At 38.7% G+C, this 15,136-nt stretch overlaps 1 protein-coding gene across 1 annotated transcript in view; it reads right to left on the bottom strand.

Annotated features, from left to right (window-relative positions):
- Window positions 1–15,136, bottom strand: part of LRP1B (LDL receptor related protein 1B) — a gene marked incomplete at both ends in the record, with an annotated part of 773,038 nt that overhangs the window by 514,869 nt on the left and 243,033 nt on the right. The window lies entirely within an intron of this gene.

Below are 15,136 nucleotides of genomic sequence, written 5' to 3'. Positions count from 1 at the left end.
CTGGGGTTCGGGCTCAGACAGCAATCCGAGTTTGAGCTATAGAGTTCCATCCTCAAATGGAAGAGATGACTCTTCCATCAAAACTCAAGACAAGCCCCAGGGTACCGCAGTTAGCGATGACATCCTGAATCCGTTCACTTCGTAGCTACCGCTAGACAGAAAGCCACAGACACAGGCAGGCAATTAAACCCTCGGCAAGGCTGGGGCAATACTGCGTCGCAGCATCTCAAAACCTACAGTTGTTCTAAATTGAGATAAATAAAGCCTCCTGAACGGTTCCCCAGTAGTGGCAGGTTGAAATGTCTTGTTGCAAACTTACACTTGCACTCCTCGGTTTCAGGACGCGTCCGTGTGTGTAAGATGGTATTTGGGAGGAGTATACAGTCCATCACAGACCACGCTCAAGGTTCTGCTCTCCATCTCCCCCAGCACCTGATCCAGTGCACTCAAACACCGTCGCTTTAGGTCTTTTCAGCACAGTTCTTATTAACACTCTTCTGCACCAACTAGTCATAAGCACAGTGGATTTAATCAAATCCAAACAAACCTCTCCCAGACACCAGCTAGGTTGAGAAAAAAGAAGAATGCTTCAAAAGGGGATGCAATTCTCTCAAAAATAATCATCTCTTGAAGCACCACATTTCAATAGTTTAGATTGGGGATTTCTTTGCCAGTTCACTGGGCTTCCAGATTTCCTCTCGCATCTGCTCAGGGCTGGATATCCTACATCGAGTGAATTTTATTCAGCTTCTCCAAAGGGAATTTACGCAATAATTTAATTAAGGCTTCCTTTTGTTCAGCTAGCCAGCCTGGGTCAGGGGATTACAGGGATCCCAGGCCCAGACAGGATGAATATGTGTTCATATTTAAGCCGTACTGACGATGAATTACACCACAGGGATGGAAAAAACAGATCAATATAGGGACCATATGATATCACCAGGAACCCTTTGTTCGATTTTAATCTCTTTTTAGTAAGAAGGGAGGAAAAATGAAAAATATTTTTGCTTTCAACAAAATATTTGTTCAATACCAGTAAGAGACAGAGTTAATTGAGCCTGAGGCTCAGTTATGAGGAGGTCCTTGGTGCTTCAGATGTTCAACAGAATCTCCCATTAAGACAGAAGTTTTGGAACCTCAGAAGGCTGTCTCTCCGGTGAATGATTTATAGCATTCCTCATCCTTCTAATCATTGCAAAAGGAAAAGCTGGCCTTAGATTATTTTCAGCAATTTCCTCCTCGCCCCAAAACCAGGTCATGCACCAAAAGTACATAGGTCTATAAAAATGAAATACATTATTGCTGTGTTAAGCATATGGTTATTTAGGAATATTTAACCATATCTGCTTCAGGCTTACCTGAAATTGCAGTCTGGGGTTTACTGATGTTCTTGTTTTATTATCCTGCCTACTCTCAAGACAATCAGAATTTATGTAGCTTGATAGAGTAATGCACACTAAACAATAAGATAATTTTTAATATATATATCAAAAGCATGACTATCTTGAGGACACGCACTACACATAGGGGCACATACCTGAATACAGATTTATAACACTTATTATTTAAGCATATGAATAGTGAGCGAACTGTATTCATTTTTACGTGCTCACAAAGGTAGCAGCAAAGAAGAAAAGCAATTTTAAGTGTGCTGAAAACTAGACTTAGAACAGTCTAGGATCCTTTCAGAGATACACTTTACTAAATTAAGCCCTTAAAGCAAAAATTAATTTGTTGTAGAAATTCTAAGTCAATTCTATATTCAAAATTAGCACTTACTTTCCTAATGACAGTTTCTCCCCTTCTCCCTACATGGTCAACCTCTACTTCTTCCCTTCCTGAAAAGCACCTCTTAATTCTACGCCAAAACTTAACACAACATAATAATAATAAATAAAAAATTTATTTGGACTCATTCTCCATTTCAACTCTTCTAGTTGTAGAACTCTAAATCTAGTTCTATGAGGATATTTACAATAAACTGAAGTAGAAAATTTAGAATTTTTTATTGAAGCACTTAATCTCTCTTTTGATTTAAGAAATGAATATATGTAGACCACTTCCTCAAGGAAGATCAACCGTAATGGCTTCTTTTCATTTGTATTACGGAATGCTGACAAAATTTCAGCCTCCTCTGTCCTATTTCATTATCCTTCCCCAGTTTTTAACAACATGTGCTTTGTCAGCACTCTTCATTTATAGCATATTGCTCTTTTCTCTACGACTGTTCTATCTTGCTAAAAATAGAATTGGGAATTTATCTTGCATAACTCAGGTATGGGGCTTGTTCTGTCTATCTTCTATTCTTTCCCACCTTCCAAAAATCCACTTACTGTCACTTCTGTCTTCAATCTTCTCAAAATAATATATACCAGTAAGGTATATATTGCTCTTTCTTGACAACTGCTGATTCCTTAGCTTGATAGAGATTTTCCCTGATCTTATAGACAGCACTAGCACAGCCAAAATTTACCTACTCTTCGGTTCGTACGTGGAATTTTGTAACATGTCTTTAGCCATCAGAAATTTCCACTTCACTACTTTTAGGACAGAAATGTTATAAGAGAGAGTTGCATATTTACTCATACTAGTGCTTGGAAATTTTTGCTGGAACATGTTTTGATGCCCTCACCGAGCAAAGCTCCAGGCTCCATGGCTGTTGCTGGACAGTGGCTCAGCTGGCCTCACTAACACACCACTATGGCCATAACAATGCTACTAATTCAGTGTAAAATGGAAAGGGTCACTGGAGTGACACAGTTCGGTCAGCTCTGTAACTAAGGCTAAAATACTGTTTTAATTTTTCAGTATTTAGAAATTCAGCTAAACCCATACACCTATGGTTTCAGCCTTTAGCTATTACTATTTGTTCCAAAGGAATGTACCCCTTCCCTTCCAATTTTATATCAAATTACTGTTCCCCATGCAAAAAACAAGTCAGGCTTTAACTTTCACTTCTACAATTTGGACAAATTAAGATCTTTTTGTTTCCTTCTGTTTTCCATTACAGGGAGCGCATATAGAATTGCCATCCTTCTTGCAAGGAAGTCTTCTACAATTATTGTTTAAATTATCAATACGTGCCTTGAACTGTGGACAGAGCTAGGGGACTTTCTGACAGTGTTTATAAATCAACAAAAATCAGAGCTACTGTTTTTCCATTCCTACCTGATACACCTTGTGTACACATACAAGGGGATAGGACTAAGAACTCATGTTTGATTCATTTCCATCAAAATAACAGCCTCCAAAAGTAATGACTTCCTAGGTAGGATCTTCCTTTATGCAAGTGTGACTTTATTAAAGGCATGGGCTTTTTTGCATGCTGCTTGCTGGCACACAAGAAATTCCAGCCACTCTGAATCTGATCAGTCACTATCATCATTAACCACATCCCCAACTTCTCCGTAATCTCAAAATTTTATGAATATTCCTTTTATATTTATTATATGTGATAAGAAGTGCTAAATAGTACAGAAGAAAGACCGTCAAATCATATCTACTCAGTGATGCACAATTTTTTTAAACAAAATTGTTTTAAAATATACCAGTTGCTTATTTTTAACCTACTGCACCATGTTGTTTTGCTGTTCTTCTTAAGGTATCATGTACTACAGGTATTTTTTCCAAGGCGTATGACTAATGTCAACATCTTTATTTCATCAATCAAGCTTGTAATCTCATCAAAACCAATATCGAGGTAGCCTGGTAGGATCTATTTTCCCCTCAGCTAATGCTCTTAGGCATTAATAACGTTATCTTCCTTAAATTTGTATTAAGCGAGCCTTATATTAACCACTGCATTATTTTGCTCTGGATCAATATCAGGCTAAGAGGCCAGCAATCACCAGGACTGTTGCATTTACTCTTTTTAAATATTGGCACAACATTATCCTTCTGTCTGGCATCCGTACCTTCCCCAGATGAGTTATTTTAGTTATTGCAAAGAACAGTTCTATACAAACACCACAAATGCCACTGCCGAAGTAACTTTGACATTTTTGGTATAAAACTCTAGAATACATTTTCAAGAAGCCTTAGGCATCTAAATCCATAAACATTAAGAGCTTACATCAAACTTTCTAGCGCTTACGGGTACCCAGAGCTCTTCTTACAGAGCGGGCACAAAAATGAGGTCTGAAAATGTTCAAGTTTATGGTCAAGACACATCAGGGCAAGACGACATTCAGCTCTTTCACTTGTTGGCCTCATCATGTAGATGAGCTCTGATTATTTCAGGAAAAAGAGAAAAAAAAGGTGCCCCCTGCCTACTACTGCCTACCCTGCTGACAAAACGTTCCCCAGGGGAGATCCCAGTCCATATCCTCCTCCAGCTGAGGAGACTTTAATCCCGATTTCACACCTCCTTAGAGGGTTCCCAACTGTTACGCTGTCGGGTATTATGCAACTCCATCTGTTTCTGCTATCACATTTTATGTGGATTACGTACGTAGCCACTGAGCTAAAAAGAGGGAAAAAGCAAACCTGACTCTACAGTGTGGGTGGAGGGAAAAGCTACACCTCCGGGCCCTGCTTCTACCACCATTCTGTATTTTGGTGGCATGCTCTAGCCAGTGGGCTAGTGGTTGAGAGAAGGCTTTGAAAGAGCAATGTAGCTAACTAAAGAACACAGCGTTCGATATTGCCAGAAATTGCAGAGCAGATAGCAATAGAAAGCTACTGATTAAAAGCATCCAGAAGGAAACTGTTCGTATAATTTCTTAAAGCTATGTTTGCATAGATATATTCATAGAATCATAGAATGCTTAGAGCTGGAAGGGATCTTAAAGATCATCCATTTCCAACCCCCCTGCCCTGGGCAGGGACACCTCCCCCCAGCCCAGGTTGCTCCAAGCCCCGTCCAACCTGGCCTTGGACACCTCCAGGGATGGGGCAGCCACAGCTTCTCTGGGCAGCCTGATCATACATATATATATATATTCATGTATTCATACACAAACACACACATATATTTATATATTTAAAAATAAAACTGCAATGAAACAAAAACTGACATCCCTATAGAACATGAATTGCATTGTAAGTTCTGAAACAAATGAAACATCATTTCATTTTCTTTCTACTCCTGGATATTATACTGCACTGTGTTATGTAGAATAAGCAACCATGTATCTTATTTAAAAAATAGATGTTCTTACAATATAGATTTAGCAAAGTTTATGCGTCTAGATAAATGAATCAAAATTATGAAGCAAAAATGAAATGTTGCAGATGTCAGGATGAAAAGTTTTGACACTATCAATAGAAAATGAGGCGTTTATGTAAACCTACTGTAACTGAAGACAGCAGTGACACGGATGGGAGCTAATAAAAGTTTTAGATCTTGAGAAAAGTTCAAATTCTGGTCAAAAACACTGCAGAGAAAATTGGTGTAACTGCATTACTATCCGTATCTGTTTTATTTTTTTTTTTTTCAGAAATACTTCTTTCTGAGAGGTAAACCATCTTCCACAAACAATACAGTATTTCAAATCAGTGCAAATTATTTAACGGTATTTCCCTAACATACTATCAGTGACATAATTTTAATATTTCTTTTATCAGTTAATTTTTTAAAAAATGGAGTACCACTTGCTTACGACATTCAACTGTATAGTGCCCAGCAGATTTCCTTTTTCTCTTTACAAAGCTTTTGAAGCAGCAGTACTAGTAAACCAGAGTACACAATACCCATAGGAGCAGTTTCTGTTCACTGCCTTTCTAACTTCGCCACTAAAAGTAACCGTATTGTTAGTTACTGCTAATCTGTGCCTACATTTTTTATTATTTCTTTTATTGACAGTTCACGGAAAACAGCAGCAAAACAGTATAGTAACACAATCACATCAAATAATGCTTTGCACTGACACAAGGAACACAGCATCTTTGAAAATGGTACTTGTTTTCCAATTCCGCCTCCGAAAATCTTAAAGAAACATCAGGTGAGTTAGAAGTCTCCCTGATACATATCTCAAAGTAATAGAACTCTCTATTTTCGAACAAATACTCTGCAGTCTATCAAAAAGGAAAATTTTGCATTGTCTCCAACCCTTTCATCCACCCTATATATAAATAACAACGCATTTAAGTGAATATGCATCAAAAAAAACAATTTCAACACGTGTGAATTCTTTTCTACATTACTGTGCTCTGTGAAGTGTTAAAATGCCAAATGCTGATCCATTTTATTTACTGCTATACCAAATATACATAAATAATGCATAACAAAAGATCACAATATCAAGATTCTTCACAGAAACCCCGTGTTAACTAGTTTTGGGGGTTTTTTCCATTAATTCTTAATGCACAAGGAAATGGCTAGTTTCTCACAGTGTACTTTGCTGGAGCATAGCAGCTGATCTAAATCAAGTGAAAGGGATGGATGTCCTGTACCCGAAGCAGAGTGATTTTCAGAAATCAGCGTGGAGATGAGTAGCTACTTCTTGCGTTATACTAAACCACAGACAAATACTTAACTAAATTTTAAAAAAGCTCAACCCTTCCTCCAAACCAAAATACCAGCTCAAGCCATATCTAGATGACACTACTAATTTAAGAGGATTAGAAAGTAGGGCTGTGGTAAAAAAAAGGAACAACAACAACAACAAAAAAAAAACACAAAAAAAAAACAACATCAAAAAATGAAACAAAATGCGTCATCTAGTCCATTGATTTTTAGCCACAAATAAATACAGGCAAAGAAAAAGGGAGAAAAAAAAGAAGAAAATTATTTACTCCAGAAAGCTCCGGGAACCTCTTATTGAATCTGTATAAAAACAAAAAACGTGTAAGACATGTCTTCAAAACACTGGTATAGCTTAAGTTAACCAAGCCTACTTATCCTAATCCTATATATAATTTATATACAAAGTCCTGTAGCCTTTTACAAAGAAAGTACTCTTATTACAACAGTAGCCTAGAAGTTCACTGCTAATTATGATCAGTTACAACTTTAACAAGCTGAGGGAAATGATATGGCTTTAAAAAAAAAAAAAAGCTCGAACCCAGACTAAATATGCTGCAAAACTCTCAAATCGGTTATGTTTTGATACAGCCATTTTATACGCCATTCATATCAGATGAATAGTTTATATTGCCAACCCTCAGCCGTTACCCTACTGTGTTCCTAACGTCTCGATTTGAACATTTTCATCAGGTTGAGTCTAGTCAGGAAACTGCCATATTCCATTACGGTCCAAAGCAAACAGTTACTTGCGGACTCATTATTGCCTGGTTTTAACTAGCATAACGAGTTTTTAACAGATTTGCAGAGCACAAGCTATTAAAAGTAAGTAGCGCGTGCCAGACGTGAGGTTTGAAGCTCCTGCTGTGAATACCAGATCTCTTTGTGCCCTCATCTTCATTTTCAGACACCGGCTCACATACGCTCCCTTTCTGCAAACGAGATACTTTACCCTCCCACGTGCAGATCGCCCGCAGGAAATAAAACAGAATAGTTAATTGCTGTCTTTGGCTGACAGGTCATGGAGTTTTCAGAGTTGGAAGGGACCTCAGAGATGACCCAGCCCAACTCCCCTGCCAAAGCAGGATTGCCCAGAGCACATCACTCAGGACTGCATCCAGGTGGGTCTTGAAAATCTCCAGAGAAGGGGACTCCCCCACCTCCCCGGGCAGCCTGTGCCAGTGCTCTGTCACCCTCACCGTAAAGAAGTGTTTCCGTGTATTTGAACGGAACTTCCTGTGTTCTAACTTGTGCCCATTGCCCCTCGTCCTGTCACTGGGAACCACTGAAAAGAGCCTGGCTCCATCCTCCTTCAGCCCACCCTTTAGATACTTGTACGCCATAATAAGGTCTCCCCTCAGCCTTCTCTTCTCCAGGCTAAAGAGTCCCAGCGCTCTCAGCCTTTCCTCATAAGGCAGATGCTCCAAGCCCTCAATCATCTTAGTTGTCCTTCGCTGGACTCGCTCCAGCAGTTCCCTGTCCCTCTTGAACTGGGGAGCCCAAAACTGGACACAGTATTCCAGTTGTGGCCTCACCAGTGCAGAGTAGAGGGGGAGAATGACCTCCCTCGACCTACTGGCCACACTCTTCCCTATGCAGCCCAGGATTCCATTGGCCTTTTTGGCAACAAGGGCACATTGCTGGGCCATGGATAATTTACTGTCTACCACGACCCCCAGATCCTTCTCCTCAGAGCTGCTTCCCAGCAGGTCTGCCCCTAACCTGTACTGGTGCCCAGCATTCTTCCTCCCCAGGTGCAGGACCTTGCACTTGCTTTTGTTGAACCTCATTAGGTTCTTCTCTGCCCAGCTCTCCAGCCTGTCCAGGTCACGCTGGATGGCAGCACGGCCCTCTGGGGTGTCAGCCACCCCTCCCAGTTTGGTACCATCAGCAAACTTGCTGAGGATACACTCTGTCCCCTCATCCAGGTCATTAATGAATATATTGAACAATATTGGACCGAGTATTGACCCCTGGGGGACACCACTGGTTACAGGCCTCCAACTTGACACTGCTCCATTAATCACAACCCTCTGAGTTCTGTCACACAGCCAGCTCTCAATCCACCTCGCTGTCACCTCATCTAGCCCCCCTAGGTAGGTCCCCTACACTTTTTTAAAAGCGTGGCCTGCCTTGGTCAAATTCAGTTTGGGTAACTAAAACAACTGCTTTAAATGTTCCTTCACTGTCAGGGGAAAAAAAAAATAAAATATTCTTTCTCAAATAACATACTGTATTGCAATAATCCCCACAGCCTGTCCTGGGTATGCTGTGCACCTTGGGAACAGCCACACGTGGTGGTCATAACCTTACTGGTGACCTGTCCTTGTTGTAAATAGAACAGGACAAAACCAAGCCTTGGGATGGCGCTTTGAGAGGAAAATCAGAAAGACTATTTGTCTTATTTGCTGTGAATTTTGGAAACGTAAAAATGTTCCAGAGAGTAGATATTTAAGAAAAATTTCCCTTTTACCTCCCTTGTGAGAGGGTGCCCTGGGAATCATAATCCCACTGCAAGGGAGGCAAGTCTCAAAGGTTTGCGGTTTTTTCCTGCCTCCAAGGTGACTGTCTCCTCAGCACTTCCATCCCAATCCGCTGCCGCTTTTTCAGGCATACGTTCTCACCATGCTCGGCTTATGTGCAAGTTTGGATATATAATACTGTTAGATTAATATTAAGAACATTCTTTTTAGAATATGCTGACGAGCCGTTCTGGAGCAGGTCGAGAGGAGGCAGAGATTTAAAAACCCATCTCTGGAGGCTTTGCCAGTCAGAGATTTACACAGGCAAACCTTATCTTCATGCTTGACACAAACGCATCAACGGTGACAATATTCCATCTGGGCACTCTGTTTTCTCAGTCTCTCCACTAAAGCCTCTATTGCTTTGGAAAGATTTCATTTGCTTACTGTGAAATAAACCACTGGCGAGCTATGGGAATCCCAGATATTTCTAGCTACCCAAACTAATGAACTGGTTCTCAGAATATTTGGTGAAGAGGTATAAAAATCACATTTTCAATCAGACTGAGGACTTCTGAGCTTCAAGGGGTAGTTATACATCTGAAGTAAAATGTGTTCTAAGGAAGAATTCCTAAGACTATGGTAGAAGACTAGTTTAAAATTGCTGAAAAGTACAAATTAAATAGCTATTTTGGTAATGTGATTTTAGAAATTAAATAGCAGTATTGGAAACGTGTCGCAGTTTGATTTTGGGTTTTTTTGACAACTCAAGGAAAAAGTTATCAGAAGATGAAATTTCTTAAATACTGTTTCCCAAATTAGATTTTTTTTTTTTTTAATTTATTTGGGCTTTGATACAAATTTTGGATTTTGGTGAATTCTGAGCTGGAGTGGAGAGGGCAAAGAGGAGATGAAGACAAAAAAGAAATTAATCATCTTAAACACCAAGTCCACTTCAATGGAAGAACAACGTAGAAAATAAATATGCTTTTTTCTGAATAAACCCTGTGTAGAGGAAAAGCCTGTAATTTGAATTCTTTACCTAATAATTACATACAATTATGACCAGAAAAAAGAAACAAAACTGAGACAAGCTTTCTGCTTTCTTGTCTCAGCCACTTTTTCTTTCAAAGAGACAAGGTTTGAAGAGTCCTACTTGCAGTCTTGGTGGCAGCTCTCTGTGCTGCCATTTAACCTACAATGGAGCATTAAAAAATGCAAAAGAAAGTACATGCAAATTTTAGCCAGCAATTAGTGGGGTTTATGAGCTCACTCAGAATGTTATTCTGTGAATTGACGGGGAAAAAAAAAAAAAAAATGGTATTTCTTTCATGAGCAGTTGACATTTGTGAACAACAAGGCACCAGACCATCAGGTGGCTAATTTAAGCATTAACAGTCCTTGGCAGGAAAGACAGCCAGACTGCATGCAGGCATTTATGACAGCATTTCTAAATGTAGGTTTTAGTCCGTAATCCTATAAATGAACATTCTTTTGTGCAATATTTTGACAAATCAAGGGAAAAAATGCCAGGAAAAATCCAGCAGATAGTATGAGTCACACCTTTCCTAAGCCATTTCGGGCATCTGTTACTATGGGACCATATGGATAAAACAGAAGATGCAGGTACCTTTTCCAGTCACAAGTATTCTAAAGATATGCATATGGGCAGAAAAATGTTAAAAAACAGAGACCCTGATTTCATGGTGTGTTAATACTATGTACTAGGCTTACAACAGATTTTTTCTTATCACTGTTACAGCTAATTGTTATTCACTGTTGCTCTTTACACTCTGACCTCCAAGTGCCAAAATCAAAAGTAAAACACTTCACTTTTAAAGGGTTTCTTTGCTGTTGTTGTTTGGGTTTGTTTTTTTTTTTTTTTTTGAAAGTGGGTGTGTGGGTGTTGTGTGTCCAACACTAAGCTCCTCATTCCTCATCTGTAATTCAAAATTTTATTATTTTACTACAAGCTTATTATACTGTTAGAAAATGAATTAGTTCAACAGAATAGGCTGGAATCATATTTATTTTCCCCATATTAGAAGGTCACTGAATGATGAATGTGAAAATAGCTTTGATACCCTGGGTTAATGGATCATTACCTACATTGCATAAAATAGACTTAATCGTCACTGTTCTTTCATTTTATAGCCAAAGAAGATTCAAGAGATATCACCACTAAAAAAAGTAATAAAACACCTCACACGTATTAAATGCTATAAATAACATTTGCTTACCTCATGTATTTCTATCTATGGGTTCCAAAGCGTTGGCAGACCTATAAAGAATCAAAACCTTGGAGGCAGAATAGCCCCTGCTGGCACTACGTATGTCCAACTGCACTTCAGAGAGAGATGTCACAACTAAAATCCCAGTTCTTATGTGAATTAAGGCACAAATCTTTGGAAGGTTATTCATTTTCCGCATAAATATCATAAATTAAATTAATAAATTACAGTTTATGAATTCTTTAAGATTATGATTTTTGCACTTAAATCATAGTATGATGTATCAGCTTAGAACTTCTAGAAGTACCCACCAGTTTTACTGCATTTTCCCATTTTGGGTAACAGAAACATTTCGGGAACAGACTGGTAAGAATTTTTCAAGCTGTTCTCAAGGTGTGAATGAACTTGAGCAACTTCCAAAACCATGAAAATTAAGAAATTAGGGAAAAGTGCCATTTTCAGGCACCTGAAGAGCTATCAAAAGTAGAAAGCAAAGCCTAAAATAATATGCCTTTTAAAATGCAAAATCGCATACAAATATATATAAATCTGTATGTCAGGGTTTCCAATCAGCTGGGCTAAACTGACTGCAGAGGGTAAATTAGACAGTAACATTACAGGAATTTGTCACAGTATCATGAGGAATATCCAAGTCTTATAATAATGTACCAGTACATTTTTGTTTGTTTGTTTGTTTTATATGCATTTTTTCTTAAATAAGAGCTGCTGGTTTGAAAACTTATTTTGCTTTGCTTTGATGTGGGTTCCAGTCCTTCGATTCACACGCACCCTTTTGGCCCTGCTGCAGGACTCCATGCTGGTTTGGATCCAGCAGAAACCTTAACAGCATCAGAGTTTTTGGGTTTTTTTTTTTTTTTTCTTCCTTCCATCCTGAAGGTTTTTAAATATAGTATTTCCTTTCCAACTTCCTTATCAGTAAACCATATGCAGTGCTCATCATGAAAGCTGTGTTATCACCTCTGGTCTTCCAATGACAGTTCTAAGAGAAATCAGCTTTAAATCAATTACAGCATCAATCAACCTCCATGCACTTCAAATTCAACAGGATCTTGTGTTTGAAAATATCCACTGGAAAGAGGGTCTGACAATATACAGATGATTATCTTCTTTCTCTCGGTTGCAATGTTTTTTTATCATAATGATCCGAAATGACACTTGAAACAAAAGTGTTTGAAACCAGAATCTCACAGCCTGAAAAATGTTAGTGTCTCAGGACATTAAAAAAGAAAGTAAAAAAAAAAAAAAAAAAATCAAAACCTAATGCTGCCTGTTTTATCTTCTGTGCTTTTTTCTGTCAAGCGAAATAAAAGCGCAAATCTATAGAATATACAAGGAGTATAAAACGATCTTTCTTCCCCTTGCTGTCCTGCACCGAAGGTAACTGCTGTTTAGTCAGGAATTGATAAAAACAAGAGAAGCTGCAACAGGTAAGTACAACTGTCGGCATAACCCAGAGGTGACACGGGTCCAGCCTCTGAACGTGCCCTATTGCACGCCAGCGGGATCTCAGTTGTCCTTTCAAATCTAGCTGGAAACAAGGTTAATTTTCTGTTAGAAATCCAGATCCGCTATATAAATAAAGTTTGTCTATATCGACATGTCTCTGCTTAAGTTTATATTTCACTGAAATTCTACGTCTTTCTTTTTTCACTGGTGAAACGTACCAGTGACTTATTTTGACTTGCATACCCCCAAGTGCCCCACCAAACTATCGCTAGCAGGACGAGAATATAATTAGAGCTTTGCATGACTGTAGGAATCCCCCAATTGTCCTTCACAAATTGCTTTTATGATATCCTTTGAGATTTTCATGTATGTAGTCCAACACATAACACAGTAAATTTGAAGCACACTTGAAAACAAATGTAGTATCAATATAGTAACGACAATTATCCTGATATACATATGGAGGACTATTTTAAGCTACTTTGCTTCAGGTGGATCAAGGCGTACATCATTATCAATGAAAACAGGTGGGGTTCTTAAATCAAAATAAATCATGAAAGATTATGCTTCTTCCTCTCCTTATTTTCTCCAGAGGAAGTAATCAAGTTCTATTTTGAAAACTAAAGGATATTATATCAAAATGATTTTACTCGGTATAATTAGAAAAGGATATTATTTCTAGTTTTCAGTAAGAAATTTAATGCGTTCTTACTAAAACATTAATTACAAGTAATTTAATTGTTACTTAGAATTAAAAAAAAAAAAAAAATCCTTTCAGTAAACCAGTAGGTTATAGTACTTTATGACAAAAGACTGCAATTCACCTGCCCATGTATATCATCCAAAAAGGCCTTGGTACTCAGCAAAAGCAAATACAGAGATATTTTATACTGAGGAAAAAGAAAGGAGACCAAAACGGAGGCTCAAATCTTGGTTTCACTCTTACAATAGAAGTATTTAAGAATGTTTGCTTTGATGAGAACAGGCTGACCTTAAACATGGGCAAGTATTAGTCAATAAAAATTTCTTAAATGAAACAAGCTAACAGGGGTGACAGCCCACCATACCTGCTTCTCAGCAGGGGTGACACGCTCGATCCTGCCTTTGGGCACCCACGGTTGAAACTTTTGTTCTATTCCCAAACAAAATGGCAGGTTCAATACAGCAGAAGGTACAGACATTTGGGTTCAGTTTTCTTCTGCACGCACAGGTTAGTGCAATTTATTCACGTGTTTTTATCTATATTTATACGTATGTACGCACGCATTGTGATAGCAAGAGAACTAAGCAGGGACAGAGATAATGGAGGCTTTTTTCAGAACTAAAAGGATGATTTAACTCCAGCCTTCTGTTTTTCCTCTCGTTATAAAAGCAGGTCAAGGTTGAGCTAAAATATTCATACCGTAAAATCATTTCATAACAAAAATAATGGAATTCCAAAGTAACTGCAAAACAAACCCAGTTTTTCCACTTTAACAGCAACTCTAAGAGAACAATGGGAGATCACCCTCTAGAAAGAAGTACTAAGTTCAGTCATGAACTTCTTTTACTAAGAAATAAGAATATGAAGTGAGACGTCATCTTTGGGTCAGGATCCACAGCTTGACTGTCCTGGTATCCAGGTGCAAGACCGATGCCAGTGTTCCCGGTCTCTACAGTTCCTCCTAGCTGGAGGTTGTTAGGGGAGGATGCACCAGAGAGCAACTTCTCTTCTGCTCCCATTCTTAAGAGGGTCAAGATGTAGCAAGCGAGGACAGCAAAGCTCAGGAGCTGATTTGGCAGAGTGGTTTAATAGTTTGGCCTCAGGTGATTGAAATCCCTTGGAATTTTGTTCCTGAGAAAACCCGCAGTTAGGAGACTTTCTACAATGGACAGAGAAGGACTAAGCAAGTAGCTTCACCCTGGAGGCACAGGCAGGAGAGAGTAGTGGGCGTAATCCAGAAACCTTTAAGACCAAGATATTTCTGACTTTCAGACACATCGCAAAGCAGCCACGGGAAGAGAAGAGAGAGCCTCTCCGCTCACGGCGCAGGAGGCACGGAGCACAAGGTAACACTGCACAAGTTTTGCTCATGTTATTGGTAAAACATCAGCCTGATATGAGGACTGCACATCACGGCTGGGCATGAAAATTTCTAGGATATTTGAAATAGAGATTTATCTGCAAATATCTCTCATGGGTACTCCAGACTTCAAGGGAAAATTCTGTCACGTGGCCAGTCTCTGCTATTGAGGCCAAGTTTTATAATTAGTGTAATAAGCTGATGAAGATGGCTCTACCTTAGAATTAGTTATTTTTTTTTTTTTACCTTTGTTTCTAACAAAAGCAGTTCAAGCACCTAACTCCTATGGTGGTTAGAAACTTTCTCTTTAGAAATAAGAAAGTAATAGCATGAAAAGAGAATTCAATGTGAGCCTTTGACCAAATCTGATTCCAAAGTTGAACCAAAGGTTTTGTAAATATTCTCCAACGTTTCCTCGTAACTATTTCATATATCTTTGATCTTCTTGTT

The sequence above is a fragment of the Vanellus vanellus genome (genome assembly GCF_965231255.1).
Source record: "Vanellus vanellus genome assembly, chromosome: 5".
In the NCBI taxonomy this organism is placed as follows: Eukaryota; Metazoa; Chordata; class Aves; order Charadriiformes; family Charadriidae; genus Vanellus; species Vanellus vanellus.
This window is presented reverse-complemented; position numbering and strand designations above follow the sequence as displayed.